General features: G+C 39.5%; 1 protein-coding gene across 2 annotated transcripts in view; it reads left to right on the top strand.

The window, feature by feature from the left end:
• LOC121485456 (zinc finger protein 461-like) overlaps positions 1–16,605 on the top strand; it is an 86,068-nt gene that overhangs the window by 56,458 nt on the left and 13,005 nt on the right. The gene's annotated exons all lie outside the window — the stretch shown is intronic.

The raw sequence follows: 16,605 nt of genomic DNA, 5'->3' as shown, positions 1-16,605 counted from the left end.
AGTACGTTATTTGAATGACTATTCTTTTCTATCTCAATAACAAAAGAAAACCAAAGACCATTTGCAAGTGGCAGACAAAATGTGTATTTATGATTTTGTAACCTCTGTCAAAATATACAATGAGGAGATCTGGACCGTCACAGCAATTAATTTTATCGATGAAATCAATTTGATAATACAGCATAGAGAAAGGATGTCATGCAACCTTAACGGGAAGCCTTGTTAAGACACATGTTCCCCCAGAGAATGAAAGAAAAACCTACAAAGATTCAGAGACACTCCACTTAGTAAAGTAAAAGAGAAATTGCTCTATTTGTACCCTCTACTGTTGAGAAGAAAGTGCACTTTCAGGCAAACTTCTTTGTGCTATGAAAGCAACACATTTGACATTTTAGAAACTCCATATACAGAGTGACAAAGAATGTTGCCAGCATTGAGTGGAGCCTAGCACAGTAAAGTAGCATGTCCCAGTTGAGGTGCAAATAGTGCTTCTACTTGAGCTATATGATCTGAAGTACTGTATACTATTGGAAATATGAGTGATGGAAAATGATGTGGTGTGGAGTTCATGGCAAGCCCTAATCAGAGCAGAATGACTGAGGACATGTCATCTATCACAGATAATTACACAGTTTTTGAAAATAAGCTCCTGGTGTGCTACTGGGCTCTGTGAGGACAGAATGCTTGACCATGTGAAACCAAGTCACCATGCACCCTGAATTGCCTGCTGTGAGTACAATCTTTGAAAAAACTGGATTGAGCACAAGAAGTACTAAGGGCACACAATCTACATGAACATGTCACCCATCACTTCCACTAGTGTCTCTCTCAGATCACTGATATAGACATTTGGGAGCCCCATATAACCACATGAGGAAGAAAGAAAAAGGCTGAGCTTGGCTTAGTTTGTTGGCTTTATATGTGAATGTTAAACTGAAATGGAAAACAGTGGTGTTATACAGAAGCTTCACACAGGGGTGGCTCTGAAAGAAATTTTTCCTAGTGGGTGGAACTTCAGGTATTGCATTTTGGTCATCCACTTCATGTGGAAGGAGAAATGGACCAAGAGAAGAATAATCATACTCCTTGGGTAAATGGCCTAGTCAGAGGCCTGAAAGAATAAAGGTTGCAAGAGTGTCACATCAGTCAATATTTAACCAGAAAACAGAAACAGTATATATGAAGGTTTATTGCAGTGAATCTGCTTATGTGATTATGGGGGCTTCCTAGGCAAGTCTGAAATCAGGAAGGGCAGGCTAGAATTCTTGGACATGAAATGAAATTGCTATCCATGGGTAGGGAATTCCTCAGCTCTGCTCTTAATGCCCTCCTAGATTAACTAGGGTGATCTCTTATTATGGACTTTAGTCACATCTACAAAATACCTTCACAGCAACACCTAGATTAGTGTTTGATTGAATAACTGTAGTCTAGCCAAGTTGACACATAAAAATGACTTTAACTGCTCGCTGCTTATCAACTTGGCACCCATACACATTTCCTTTAATCACATTCTTCAAATGAAGTCAATAAGTCATACTTCCAACTAACATGAACTACTATCCTGTATACAGCTGAAAACACATTAACCCTTTCCTCAAGAGAGGGAGGACACAAAGTCCTTGGGTGAAGTTCACTCTTATATTCTGTAACTTAAATACTTTGGCATAAAGTTAACTGTTACTAATAAATATTATGTTTGACAGTAAGAGGATAACAGAGGGAAGGAAACATAAATATTTGGTTAATATATATACAAACAACAAAATGAAGAATTATGCATGCTATTACTGTTCTCATTTTTACAACTGGTCATGTGGTCATAGTATTTATAACTACCTTCTTCCACTTCACATTCCATATCTACTTTGCCCTCAGCAAGCATCTCAGCTGATTTTGATTCTTTCCTGTCAGGATAAACCAAATATTCCTGAAGTGTTTCAGCCCTTAGCAATCCTGCCTGAATCCACTTGTGGTTTTCTATAAACATTAATCACAGGATGTGGTAGTACTGACATGCTTAGGGATTGCCTTTATTTCAGACATAAGATTATTTACATCCACTAGATATTAGTAACCCAATTTCCTCTTGGTAATTAGGACCAATAACTCCTTGAGTACAGTAACCTCCTTCTTTGCCTGTTGATTCAGAAGCATGAGGTGCCCAAAGTGGCCTCAACCCAAGGTGGCAGCTTCAAATTTCAGTTTAATGGAACAATTATTGTTTTCTGGTGGAAGCATTCCTCTCTTTACAACTAAGACTTCTAGTCCAGTGGAGCCTAAGGTTGTAGGGATGGAAAGCAAAAATTTTGGTAGTTAATCACTATGGGTTGAATAATGAATGGAACCACTCCCATTTGCACTCTTTGATTCCTGGACTCTGGGAGAAACAGCACCGTATTGGATGCTGATTTGAAGCATTTACAGCATCCTCAAAGACATTTCCCTAGTCCCACAAGATACGACTAGCTTAGTGGCATAGAAACTGAGGCTTCAGAAGGCCATTCTAACATTCTATCAAGACAAATTTTCTGGGGGAAAAATGCTTCTTTAGGATGATGGAAAACATAGTAAAACCATGTGAGTAGTATGAATATGGACACATTGCCACAATTCATTTGCTATTAAATGAGCCCTTTGATCAGAAGTAAATGTTATTTGAAATACCACAGTGAAAAAAAAAATACCACAATGATGCATACGGTGCTCTGTAAGTCCACAAATGGTAGTTCGGTGGAAGCATTGAATGTGGTGGGAAAAAAGCCCTGTCACTCAGGGAATGATGCCATTTTAGTGACTCATTGTGGGTCGGCTAGTGGCTGACTGGGCCCTCAGCAGTAGCTGTAACCAAGACATTATTGGTGAGTTTAAGTCCATATTGCTGAGCCCATGCATAATCTTCAAGCCCTGGGACCTTGCCATTTTGTTTCATCACCATGAACCCACTGGGCAATGATACAAGTGGCTGAGAAAAGAGGCTGACTGATTTCCACAGAATATATCCCATACAGGTATTAAGATCCTCCTCTGCTGAGATGAACATTCATATGGGACACAAATATCTTCACATCATTTCCCATTCAGAGAGCTTTGGCCACGTACTATTCCCCCAGACCTCCTTATCATACATTTTCTAGTCCTGTTCCTTCTAAGTCCCTGACCATCCAACCAAACTATTGGCCACAACCTATGAATATAGATTCTTGCTTTGGGCCATTTCTCCTTCCAGGCAAAAATTAACCAGATGCCCTCCTCACATTTCTTCCACTGGGAAGATTTCATCATTATCCTCCAAGGAGGTCCCAGAAGGGGGCTGTAGTACTGCAATTGTCCTTATTTGGGTGGTACTTGCATATCATACAGAACCATCTGTAAACCATGTTCACATTTTTCTCTTCCTCAGCCAGCTGGTTGTAAGTACTCCCCATGAGAGCATAGGGAGGGTGCTGGGAATGGCAATACCTTATGAGTAGGGATCATGTGCATTTATTTAGTCATTGTCATTATCATCTTCTTTTGAGAGACAGAGTGTGTGCATGGAGGGGGAGGGGCAAAGAGAGAGGAAGGGAGAGGAAGAGAGAGAGAGAGAATCTTAAGCAGGTTCCACACCCTGCACAGAGCCTGACACAGGGCTCAATCTCATGACCCTGAGATCATGACCTGATCTGAAATCCAGAGTTGTATGCTAAACCGACCGGGCCCCTTTAGTCCACTTCATGCAACTTTGGCTACAGGGCCTGCTTGAGCCAAATCTACTATATACAACCCCATTTGATAACTTTGTGGCCTGGTGGGCAGCTCAGATCTCATGGTACCTGATGGCCTATAATTAATTGAGTCTACAAAATCTCAGTATCAAATCAAATGCTATTTCTCAAAAGAAGAGTTGCTGTAGAGGATGGTGGGACTTTGCCCCAAAGTCTGAAAGGTCTACACTGTGATTCATCTATAGGGGCCTGCCAAAGGCTCAAATGGCATCTCTATCTACCACGAATACTTCAAGACTATTAAGTATTTTGAGTCACATGGACCAAGTTGAAAAGCAGGTTGCCTGCAGCCTGGACCTGCAGAAGAGTTTTCTCTCATTCTGGGAGAGACTCAAAACTAGCAGTTTTTCAGTTCATTTAGTAAATGGGAAATAATGGCATTTCCAAATTACTTTTTTTAAAAAATGCTGTGTCTAAAGTCCAAAGAGTCCAGGGTGCCTGAGTGGCTCAGTCAGTTAAGCATCTATCTTCTGCTCAGGTCATGATCCCAGGGTCCTGGGATCAAGCCCCACATCAGGCCCCTTGCTCAGCGAGGAGCCTGCTTATCCCTCTCCCTCTGCCTACCACTCCCCCTACTTTTGCTCTCTCTCTCCCTGTCAAATAAATAAAATATTTTTTAAAAATCCAAGAGTCCACTATGTGTCATGGCTTTATTTTTATTCTAGGAGGGGCCAGATGCAACAACTTATTCTTTACTTTAGAAAGGATATCTCAATATGCACCACATTGACTCCACAGAAATTCCACTAATGTGGAATGCCCGTGAATTTTTGCTAAAGTTATCTCCCTCTCTGATGTACAAATATCTTGCCAATATGTCTAGAATCCTGATTAATGTAATGCACTAGCATGATGACTTGTGCAAGGGAAACATTAGTGAGGTGTAGATGGACTAAATTATGACCTAAAGCTGGAGAGTTGATATACCTTTGTGATGGTTAATTTAATATGTCTATTCCAATTGTGCATTTGGAACTGGGGAAATAACCACAAGATGAGCTGGGAAACCAATGCGCTCACTGTGAGACAGCCTTGAGCTAAAACATTGATCACCTGTCCTTCCTAATCCCCTACTATAACAGACGGACCACAATGACATCTTGGGTTTCCAGAAATTTGCATCAATTCAACCCAAAGTTCACTAATTCCCAAAAAGTATGATTATTTCTTTTTCCCCAGTGCAACTACCTTGGTAAATGGCCAAAGTTTCCTTTGGAGAAGGATAGGAGAAAGGTTAACAACGTATATTTTTGGCAGTGTAGCAGTATCCTTTCGCAAAGAGACCTAGACCTCCCTCTTTATTCAAGGGGCTTTTGGGTCTGTAAAGTGGCTCAGGTTTTGGAATTAAAGGGTTATGAATCACTATGGTAATTCAAGTTAGACTTCTATTCACTCATCCTAGATATCTTCTGCTTATTTAGATCAATTAAGAATTTAGTAGTCTAGCCATCTTTGTCTTTTCTAGATATACTGTGATCAATTAGCAAACACCGTCTCTGTGAGTCAGACTACATTATTTACTGCTTTAGCTTTGCTGTCCATTACATAACCACACCTGCCTTGTCTTTTGTGATTAAGTGTCACAATCTGGCCCCTGCTACACCAGTGTCTCATTATCCCCATTGTATTTTGAGATTGAAGTTCATTGGCAACAGTTTCTCTTTTTTTCATGTTTTTATTTAAATTCTAGCTAGTTAACATTATATGGAAAATTGGTTTCAGGTGTAGAATTTAGCGATTCATCAATTACGTATAATACCCAGTGCTCATCACAAGTACCCTCCTTAATACCCATCACTCATTTAACCCATCCTCCACCCACCTCCCTCCATCAACTCTCAGTTTGTTCTCTTTTGCTAAGAGTTTCTTATGGTTTGCTTCACCCTTTTTTTTCCTTCTATGTTCATCTCTTTTGTTTCTTAAATTCCACATATGAGTGAAATCATATGGCATTTGATTTCTCTGACTTATTTCAGTCAGCATAATACACTCTAACTCCATCCTCCAAAATGGCAAGATTTTGTTCTTTTTTTTTTAAGATTTTAATTTATTTATTCATGAGAGACACAGAGAGAGAGAGAGGCAGAGACACAGGCAGAAGGAGAAGCAGGCTCCATGCAGGGAGCCTGATGTGGGACTCGATCCCAGGTCTCCAGGATCAGGCCCTCTGCTGAAGGTGGCGCTTAAACCGCAGAGCACCCCCCCGGCTGTCCCGATTTTGTTCTTTTTTTTTTTTTTTTTTTGATTTTGTTCTTTTTGATTGATGAGTGATATTCTATTTTATATATGTATATGTATATATATACACACATATATATGTTATATATCTATTATATGTGATATCTATATCTATATACACACACACACACACATATGTATCTTACCTCTTCTTTATGCATTTGTCAGTTGGTGGACATTTGGGCTCTTTCCATAGTTTGGCTCTTGTGGATAATGCTGCTTTTAAACATCAGGGTGTGTGTGCCCCTTAAAATCTATATCCTTTGGGCAAATACCTAGTTGTGCAATTGCTGGGTCATAGAGAAATTCTATTTTTAACTTTTTGAGGAAACTTCATACTGTTTTCCAGAGTGGATGCACCAGTTTGGCAACAGTGTCCACCATAATTTCCAATGTACAGAGAAAACAGAGTTCTTCAGTTTGCTGAGATTCCTCCTCACATTTATAGTGAAAGGTTTGTCCTCTAGATTTGCTGGAGTAAGTTAGCAGGTCTTATGTCTAGTCTAACATTCCAGTCTCCCTAAGCCTTTGGATACCTTACTCTACAGATATTAAGGCAGATCCAGGGTTATAACTTTATTTAGTGGAGGCCACCTTTGGGTCCATGTCTCAGCCAGCCAACCAAACAATTAGAGTCTTTCCTAACTTATCAAGACAAAACACTGACTCCAGAATCTCTGGACCCGTATCAGTAAAGTCTGCCTGACACAACTTATATTCTTTCCACCATAATCACACTCTTTAAGATCCATTTCCAAACACAACCCACAGATTTATATTTGCATAAATTAGAAAAATCAAAGCACAACTCTTCTGGTACACGTTGTACCTAACTTTTTGGGTGTGCTGGAACTTGAGTCTAGTTATTTGGTCTAGAAGCAAAGAGGTATGAAAGGAGTAGTCTTTTTTTTTAAGATTTTATTTATTTATTCATAGAGACAGAGAGAGAGAGGCAGAGACACAGGCAGAATGAGAAGCAGGCATCATACAGAGAGCCTGATGTGGGACTCGATCCAGGGTCTCCAGGATCGCCCCGGGCTGTAGGCGGCGCTAAACCGCTGCGCCACCGGAGCTGCTGAAAGGAGTAGTCTTGATAGGGATTGCACCGAATCTGTAGATTGCTTTGAGTAGTATAGTCTTTTTAACATTCTTCCAATCCATGAACATGGGAGACCTTTCCATTTACTGGTGTCCTCTTCAATTCATCAATATCTTATAATTATCAGCATAAAAATCCTCACTTCTTTGATTAAGTTTATTTCCAGATATTTTCTATTTTTTAAAGATTTTATTTATTTATTCATGAGACACACACACACACACACACACACAGAATGGCAGAGACACAAGCGGAGGGAGAAGTAGGCTCCATGCAGGGAGCCTGATGTGGGACTCCATCCTGGATCACGCCCTGGGCTGAAGGCGGTGCTAAACTGCTGAGCCACTGGGCTGCCCTATTTTATTCTTTTTTTTTTTTTTTAATTTTTATTTTTATTTATTTATGATAGGCACACAGTGAGAGAGAGAGAGAGGCAGAGACACAGGCAGAGGGAGAAGCAGGCTCCATGCACCGGGAGCCCGACGTGGGACTCGATCCTGGGTCTCCAGGATCGCGCCCTGGGCCAAAGGCAGGCTCCGAACCCCTGCGCCACCCAGGGATCCCCGATTTCTTAAATTTTAAAAATAATTCATTGTTAGTATATAAAAATGAACCGATTTTTATATGTTGATTATGTACCCAGCATATTTACTTTTTATTACTTCTCTGTGTGTGTGTGTCTGTGTGTGTATGTGTGTGGTCTTTAGGGCTTCTTCCTATATAAGATTAGTCCTCAGCAGTGACAATTTTACTTCTACCTTTCCATTTTGAGTGCCTTTTATTCCTCTTTCTTATCTAATAACTCTGGGTAGAACTTCTAGTACTATATTGAATAGCTGTGGTGATTGGGCATCCTTGTTTTTTGTTCCTGATCTTAGAGGAAACACTTTTAGCTTTTGACCATTTAGTGTGATATTAGCTGTGTTCTTGTCACATGGAGCCTTTATTTTGTTGAGGTACATTCATTGTACACCCAATATATTTCAGTCTTTATCATGAAAAGATGTTGACTTTTTCGAAATACTTTTTTTGTATCTATTGAGATAATATAATTTTTATATTTCATTCTATTAATGTGGCTATCACACATTATCACATTTACTGATTTGTATATGTTCAACCATCTATGTATCTCTGGGAGAAATCCCACTTGACCATGGTGTAGAATTCCTTTAATGAGCTCTTGAATTTGGTTTGGTAGTATTTTGCTGAAGACTTTTTGCATCTGTGTTCATCAGGGGTGTTAGCCTATAAGTTTCTTTCCTTGTAGTCTTTGTCTGCTTTTACTCTGGGGTTAATTTTAGCCTTATAAAGTGAGTTTGGAAGTGATTCCTTCTCTTGAATATGGAAGTGTTTGAGAAGTATGTGTATGAATTCTTCTTTAAATATTTGGTAGAATTCACCAGTGAAGCCATCTGGTCCTGGAATTTTTTTTGTTAGGGTATTAGTTATTATTGATTTAGTCTCCTTACTCATTATTGGTCTGTACAGATGTTTTCTCATGACTCAGTTTTGTAGACTGTGTTTCTAGAAATGTATCCATTTATTCTGGATTATCAAATGTATTGTCATAATTATTTATAATAGTATCAGGATCCTTTGTATATCTGTGGTATCATTTGTAAGGCCTCCTTTTTCATTAATAATTTTATTTCAGTCTTCTCTTTTTTAACTTAATCTAGCTAAAGGATTTTTTTCAAAAGGCCACCTCTTAGTTTTACTGAACTTTCCATTGTTTTTCTAGTCTGTATTCATTTATACCTGCTTTAATGTTTACATTTCCTTTTCTGCTGACTTTGGTCCTCATAGTTCTTTTTTCTAGTTCTTTGAGGTGTAAACTTGGGTTGTTTGAGATCTTTCATAGAACTTCTCTTGCCACACACCATGTTGCATTTTCATTTCATTTGTCTCAAGATATTTTTTATTTCCCTTTGATTTAATCTTTGATCCATTGGTTGTTTAGGAGTATGTTGCAAATATGTATTTGTGCATTTTCCAGTTTTCTTACTGTTACAGATTTCTAGTTTCATACCATTGTGGTTACAAAAGACACTAGATACAGTATTGATCTTAAATGTGGTAAGACTTGTTTTGTGGCCAATGTTCTGTATGTGTTTGAGAAAAATGTGGATCCTTCTGTTGTTGGATGGAATGTTCTGTGTATATCTGCTAGGTCCATTTGATCTGTAGGATTGTTAAGTACACTCTTACCCATTTTCTGTCAGATGAGCATTCTGTTGTTGAAATGGGGTATTTAAGTTCCCTATTCTCATATTGCTATTCCTTCCTTTGGTTCTGTTAATATTTGCCATATATATTTAGGTGCTCTGATGTTGGGTGTACCTATATTTATAATTGTTATATCCTTTTTATGAATTGACCACTTAATATCATAGTGACTTTCTTTGTCTTTTGTGACAGATTTTGACTGAAAGTCTATTTTATTGACATAGGTATAGCTACCTCAGCTCTCTTTTAGTTGTCATTTGCATGGAATATTTTTCTCCATCCTTTCACTTTTAAAGTAGTAAGTCCCCTCTAGTAGCATATAGTTAGATTGTTTTTCAATCCCTTCAGCTACTTGACATCTTTTGATTGAATAATTTACTCCATTTACATTTAAAGTAATTTTTGATAGATAGGATCTTTTCATTGCCATTTTGTTGTTTTCTGTTTTGTGGTTCCTTTCTTCTATTCTTCCTCTCTTGCTGTGATTTGATGCTATTTTATAATAATATGCATTGATCTCTTTCACTCTCTTTTAGAGAGATCATGAGCCAGGGAGAGGGGCAGAGGGAGAGAGAAAGGAAGAAAATCTCCAGCAGACTCCTTGCTGAGCATGGAATCCTATGTGGGGTTTGATCCCATGACCCAGAGACCATGGCCTGAGCCAAAGTCAGACACCTCCCAGGTGCCCCTGATCTCTCTTTCTCTTTATCTTTTGCATATCTACTCTAGGTTTTTGCTTTTTGGTTTACCATGAGGCTCACAAAAAAACATCTCATAGACATAAAGCTAAATTTAAGCTGATAACAACTTAGTTCTGGCCATATATAAAATCTCTACACTTTAACTTCTCCACCGACATTTTTGTTATCAGTGTCACGATTTACATTTTTATATGTGGTTTTTCCATTAACACATTATTGTAGCTGTATTTGAAATACTTTTGTCCTTCAACTTTTATACTAGAGTTATTAAGGCAACATCACATTGTAGTATTAAGGTATTCTGATTTGACTATTTTACCAATGAGTTTTATACTTTTATATTACTTAGCATCCTTTCATTTCAAGTTGAAGAACTCCTTTTAGTATTTCTTGTATGGTGGTGGCCCAGTGGTGATGAACCCTCTTGGCATATGTTTGTATGGGAATGTCTTTTTCTTTCCTTCATTTCTGAAGGACAGCTTTGCTGGGTGTAGTGTTCTTGGCTTGTAAGATTTTCTTCCTTTCTTTTAGCACTTTGAATATATCATGCCACTCTCTCCTGACCTGCAAGGTTTCTGTGAGAAATCTGCTAGAAGTCTTATAGGAGCTTCCTTATATGTGACAAGTCACTTTCTCGCTGACTTCAAAATTCTCTTTGTCTTTGACTGCTGAGAATTGATTATAATGTGCCTCAGTGAAGATCTCTTTATGTTTAATCTATTTGGGTTGTATAGGCTGCATATATGTGGAAGTTCATTTTCTTCTCCAGATTAGGGACATTTTCTGTCACTCATTCTTTTTTGTAAAAAAATATTTTTTTTTTATTTACTCACAAGAGACACACAGAGACAGGGGGAGACATAGGCAGAAGGAGAAGCAGGCTCCCCACAGGGAGCCCGATGTGGGACTCAGTTCCCAGACTGGGGATCATGCCCTGAGCCAAACGCAGATGCTCAACGGCTGAGCCACCTAGGTGTCCCTTATTATTTCTTTAAATAATATTTCTTTTTTATTTTAAGTTTTTATCTTAATTCCAGTTAGTTAACATACAGTGTTATATTAATTTCAGGTGTACAATGTAGTAATTCAACAGTTCCATGTATCACCCTGTGCTCATTACAACAATGCCCATCACCTATTTAACCCATCCTCCCACCCTCTTCCCCTCTGGTAACCATCAGTTTGTTCTCTATAATTAAAAGTATGATTCTTGATTTGTTTCTCTCTTTTTTTCTCTGCCTCCTCTGGGACTCCCATAATGCATATATAGATACTTTTGATGGCACCCCACAATATCTGGAAGTTTTCTTTACTCTTTTGACTGGGTAGTTTCAACTGAACAGTAAGTTTCAAAGCTTACTGATTTTTTCTTCTGCCTGAGCAAGTGTCCTTCTGAAACTCCCTGGAATTTTTCTGTTTAGTCATTGTGTTTTTTAGGTCCAGAGTTTCTGTTTGATTTTTTTAATGGTTTCTAGCTCTTTCTTCTATTTCATTTTGTTCATATATTGTTTTCCTCATTTTTAGTTGTCTGTTTTTTCTTGTAGCTGATTGAGTTTCTTTAAGATAATTATTTTGAATTTTTTGTCAGAATTCGCAGATCTGTTTATTTTGTGTTGGTACTGTTACTTTATTTTGTTACTCCAGTAGTGTGTCATATTCATTTGGTTGTTTGTGATCCTTGTGGCTTTCTGTTTGGTATCTGCACATTTGAATTGGCACCTCTTCCAGTCTTATAGAATGCTTCAGTTGTGAAACCCCCCCTCACAAATTAGTCTTTCCAGAGATTCTTGGTATGTCGGCTAGTGGGGTTCATGGATAGGCTTGTTCCTAGTGTCTGGGTCAATGAATTGGTGAGTTTGACACCTGGGTACATGGGGTAGGCCTGGTACCTGCCTGGGACTACAAGGACAGGACTGGAGCTTGGATTCATGATGGCAAATCTGGCACTGGGGTCTACTGGGCTGGGCCTGTTGATTGGGTCTGTGCAGCCAGCCTGGAGTCTGGGACTGTAGGGGTTGGCCTGGTGCTAGGGTTCACTGGTCGTAGCCTGGTGACTGGGTCTGTGGAGATGGGCCTAGAACCTGGGTTCATGGGAGTTGACTATTTTTGTGGCAGGCTTTAAACCTCAGTATGCAGGAGCCAGCCTTGGTACTTGAGTTGGCCTGGTGTCTGAATTCATCAGGATGGGCCTAGTCATGAGTTCCTGGGGGCCAGCTTAGTGCTTGGGTGCATTAAGGTGAACCTGGTGGCTGAGACTGTGGGTGCTGGCCTGGTGCTAGGACAAGCCTAGAGCCTGGGTCCATGGGTGCAGCCTGATGTCTGGATCTACAGGAACTAGCATTGTGCTGGAGTAGCCTGGGAACTTGAGTCATGGGGCTGGACTGGAGCCTGGTGTCTGGCTCCACAGGGGTAGGCCTGGATTCTGAGTCACAGTGGTGGACCTGGAGTCTGGGTCCTAGGAGCTAGCCTAGTACTGGTGCAGACCTGGAGCTTGGGCCTGTAAGGGCTTACATAGAACCTGGGTTCACTAGGGAGCCTGGTGCTGGGGTCCATGACTAAGATGAGTGCTCACTTCACACTCCTTCCCCTATAGTTTATTTCTCCACAGTTCACTGAGGATATGGGGAAGGAGTGAGGCAGATAGTATGAAATTGTCCCTTTTATCCCTTTTGGTGCATCTTTTATTTCTGTGTTCCTCCCAAATGCTATAATTGGTAATCTGGATTTCTTAGTTCTTGTGAAGATGAAAATATTTCAAGTGTAGATGGTTATTTAATGTTTCTATATGAAGACATGTGCTGGAAACTCCTATTCCACAATCTGTCTTCGTCACTGCTTCAATTCACTATTAGTGTGTGTGTGTGTGTGTGTGTGTGTGTGTACAGTTCTATGATATTTTTACACATGCTTAGATTTTAAAATGTTCATTATATTTATTTCCCACAAAGAGTATATAAAGTAATTCCAACATTTCAAAGAATTCCCTTGTGCATCTCCTTCCCATCCCCCCCTAACCTCTGGCAGCCACTGGTATACTCTTTCTCCTTATATTTTTACCTTTTTCAGTATGTAACTTTTTGACTTTCTTCTTATTTTTTATTTTTATTTTTATTTTTATTTATTTATTTATTTATTTATTTATTTATTTATTTATTTATTTATTTATTTATGATAGTCATACAGAGAGAGAGAGAGAGGCAGAGACACAGGCAGAGGGAGAAGCAGGCTCCATGCACCGAGAGCCCGACGCGGGATTCGACCTCGGGTCTCCAGGATCGCGCCCTGGGCCAAAGGCAGGTGGCGCAGCGGTTTGGCGCCTGCCTTTGGCCCAGGGCGCGATCCTGGAGTCCCGGGATCGAGTCCCGCGTCGGGCTCCCAGCATGGAGCCTGCTTCTCCCTCCTCCTTTGTCTCTGCCTCTCTCTCTCTATGTCTATCAAAAATAAATAAATAAATAAGTCTTTAAAATATTTATTTATTTATGAGAGGCACACACACACACACACACACACAGAGGGAGAGAGAGAGAGACAGACAGAGACAGAGACAGAGACAGAGACACAGGCAGTGAGAGAAGCAGGCTCTATGCAAGGAGCCTGATGTGGGACTCGATCCTGGGTCTCCAGGATCACACCCTGGGCTGAAGACAGGTGCTAAACCACTGAGCCACCAAGGGATCCCAACTTTCTTTTTTAAAAAAGATTTGAGAGCGGGGATCCCTGGGTGGCGCAGTGGTTTGGCGCCTGCCTTTGGCCCAGGGCGCGATCCTGGAGACTCGGGATCAAATCCCACGTCGGGCTCCCGGTGCATGGAGCCTGCTTCTCCCTCTGCGTATGTCTCTGCCTCTCTCTCTCTCTGTGTGTGACTATCATAAATAAAGAAAAAAAATAAAAAAGATTTGAGAGCAATTAAGAACAGGGGGAGGAGCAGAGGGAGAGGTAGAGTCTTAAGCAGGCTCTGTCTCATGATCTGGGATGAAATAGAGTCGACCAATTGAGCCACCCAGGTGTCCCAACTTTCTCTTTTAAACTTCTTTCCTTTAACATAATTTATTTGGAGTTCATCCATATTGCTTTGTGTATCAGTAATCCATTTTTGTTTACTATTCCTGTTGCATGTATCAGTAATGTATTTTTATTGTTTACTATTCCACCATAGGGTATCCATTTTTCCACTGAAGAACATTTGGATTGTTTACAGTTTTTGTGATTATAAAGATGCTGTAGACACTCATGTAGGTTTTTGTGTAAACATAAATTTTCATTTCTTTAGTGTAAATATCTATAGGTGGGATTGCTAGGTCATATGGGAAGTAGATGTTTCACTTTTTAAGAAACTGCCAAATTGTTTTTCCAGAGTGGTTTCACCATTTTTCATTCCTTTTAGCAATGTATGAGAGGTCCAGTTGTTCCACATTCTCATCAGTGCTTGGTATTGTCACACATCTAGGGTTTTGAAAAGTTCCAGATTATAAACTGATGAACATGTCAAATGGTAGAACATCGCAGATGAATGTTAGACAAGAGTATCGATGCCTGTGTTTTTTGCTATTGCATATTACTTCTGGCAAGCCTGGTTCTCTTGCTGGGCCTCAAATTGACTGGAGAGAGTCAAGTATTACCTGGCAAGAAAGTCTCAAATTTTGTATGTCCTGTGCATAATCTGATACTAGGGGACAGGAAGGAAGGTAACAAGCTTGTTTACATATACATATTGCCAGAAAATTCATGGGAAATGAATAAATGTTTGTAGGACGGAGGTCATTTACAGTTGGAAAAACTCTAACATTATCCTCATGCTGCTTGGATGTCTGGCATTGACTCATAATTGAGATAAGGACAGAGATATGTGAGGTGCTATTTAAAGTTAAAATTCCCCTGTACACCCCTAGAACTAATTTGTTTAATCAAGTAAATGATTAGAAAGCCCAGCTTGACTATGTAATGAGTGAACAGAGGGGCATAAAAAGCCCTTGCAGGGAACTTCTGCCTTGAGCACTCCCAAAGTAAAGATTTACACAGATTTTAGTGGTTCAATCTGGAGATAGAATGCAGTCTGTATATGAATAAGGACACTGGATAGCTTGCACCTGGATAGTTCTGGCTCCCTAATTGCTTACCTACCTTTTTGTTCTCTTAGTGAGCCACATCCTTTGGTTTTATTTATTATTACTTGTTTTTTTAAAATAGGCTCCACAATGTGAGGTTTGAACTCACAACCCTGAGATCAAGACCTGAGCTGAGATCATGAGTCAGATGCTTAACTGAGTCACCCAGGTACCTCCCTTTTGCTTTTAAATGAAAGCATTACGTGGATATGCTCTGTGGAGTCCTGTCTACCAAACGACTGATAGAATCTTTGCACATGTTAGCTCTCTTTTGTCTCATGACCTTGCAGTTAGGTCTACAGAATATGAATTTGTGAATTAATTCCTATTCTGTTATATATATTAGGAGTAAGTGGACTTGCATTCCAAAATCATGTTCACTCCTAAGAGGTGCCCAAATCACTTAGCTGAAAAGTCATTTCATATATTTATCAATTCATAAAATATTCATAAAAATTAATGAAGAAGAACATTGCCCAACTCCTTCAAAAGAAATCTTTATACAGGAGTATGGAACTTAGCCCAATCCTATTTCACACCAAAACCTAAATATTGGGCCTGCGTTTTTCCTAAGAAGTAGCTTATATATTGTTAGTTGTTAGAAAGCAAAAATTCATTTATACTTTCTTCAGAGCATTTAAAGTACCTTCTACAAGGACATGGCTGTACTTATCTCCATATCTTGATTTCCTCTGCATCTTGGTTCATGGAGCATCAGGGAAATGACTCTGCACAGGATCTTTCAAAGATAAACTTGTTTCCGGCTGCATTATCCACAGTAGGTATATCAGGGCTATTTTCTTTTTCTTTCTTTCGTCTTCTTTTTTTTTTTTGCAAAATTGTGAGGAATGTATTTGCATAGCTAAACTAACCAAGTTGTTAAGTATAATTTAATGTCAGAGAATGATAAAGATAGCATTATGAACTATTCATTGTGTTATTTATGTAGTTGCAAATAAAAAATACAGCCAATCTTTAACTGTTTCAAGATCATTTGTTTCATGCCAAAAATCTCTAGTAGTCACCATGCTTTTGCTCATTGACTGAATCCAAATGTTTATATCATTATTTTTTTTTAAGATTTTATTTATTCATGAGAGACACAGAGAGAGGCAGAGACACAGGCAGAGGGAGAAGCAGGCTCCATGCAGGGAGCCCAACGTGGGACTTGATCCCAGGACTCCAGAATCACGCCCTGGGCCAAAGGCCAAAGGCAGGTGCCAAACCGCTGAGCCACCCAAGGATCCCCTATATCATTATTTTTTTAAATGTTCATATCACTCACAGATTATTTTTCCTTTCTTTAAATCAATCCAATTTAATTTTTAAGATGTAACCTTTGGGCACCTGGGTGCCTCAGTCAGTTAAGCATCTGCCTTTAACTTAGGTCATGATCCCAGGGTCCTAGGATCAAACTCTACCTAGGGTCCCTGTTCAATGGGGAGTCTGCTTCTCCCTCTGCCCTC

Source organism: Vulpes lagopus, chromosome 2, assembly GCF_018345385.1.
Source record: "Vulpes lagopus strain Blue_001 chromosome 2, ASM1834538v1, whole genome shotgun sequence".
Classification (NCBI taxonomy): domain Eukaryota; kingdom Metazoa; phylum Chordata; class Mammalia; order Carnivora; family Canidae; genus Vulpes; species Vulpes lagopus.
The sequence above is the reverse complement of the archived record's forward strand: the minus strand, read 5'-3'. Positions and strand labels throughout refer to the sequence as shown.